The sequence below is a fragment of the Salvelinus fontinalis genome, unplaced genomic scaffold (assembly GCF_029448725.1).
Source record: "Salvelinus fontinalis isolate EN_2023a unplaced genomic scaffold, ASM2944872v1 scaffold_1403, whole genome shotgun sequence".
NCBI lineage: Eukaryota > Metazoa > Chordata > Actinopteri > Salmoniformes > Salmonidae > Salvelinus > Salvelinus fontinalis.
The window spans coordinates 9,339-10,005 of NW_026601612.1; positions in this window are offsets into that span (position 1 = coordinate 9,339).

Sequence of the window (667 nt, forward strand, 5' to 3'; positions counted from 1 at the left end):
TGGTGCTGAACCCTGGACTGACCCTGGTGTTCTACCCTGACCCTGGTGTTCTACCTTAACCCTGGTGTTCTACCTTAACCCTGGTGTTCTACCTTAACCCTGGTGTTCTACCCTGACCCTGGTGTTGTACCCTAACCCTGGTGTTCTACCCTGACCCTGGTGTTCTACCTTAACCCTGGTGTTCTACCTTAACCCTGGTGTTCTACCCTGACCCTGGTGTTCTACCTTAACCCTGGTGTTCTACCTTAACCCTGGTGTTCTACCCTGACCCTGGTGTTCTACCCTGACCCTGGTGTTCTACCATAACCCTGGTGTTCTACCCTGACCCTGGTGTTCTACCCTGACCCTGGTGTTCTACCCTGACCCTGGTGTTCTACCATAACCCTGGTGTTCTACCCTGACCCTGGTGTTCTACCCTAACCCTGGTGCTCTACCTTAACCCTGGTGTTCTACCTTAACCCTGGTGTTCTACCTTAACCCTGGTGTTCTACCTTAACCCTGGTATTCTACCCTGACCCTGGTGTTCTACCCTGACCCTGGTGTTCTACCTTAACCCTGGTGTTCTACCTTAACCCTGGTGTTCTACCCTAACCCTGGTGTTCTACCCTGACCCTGGTGTTCTACCCTAACCCTGGTGTTCTACCCTAACCCTGGTGTTCTACCTTAA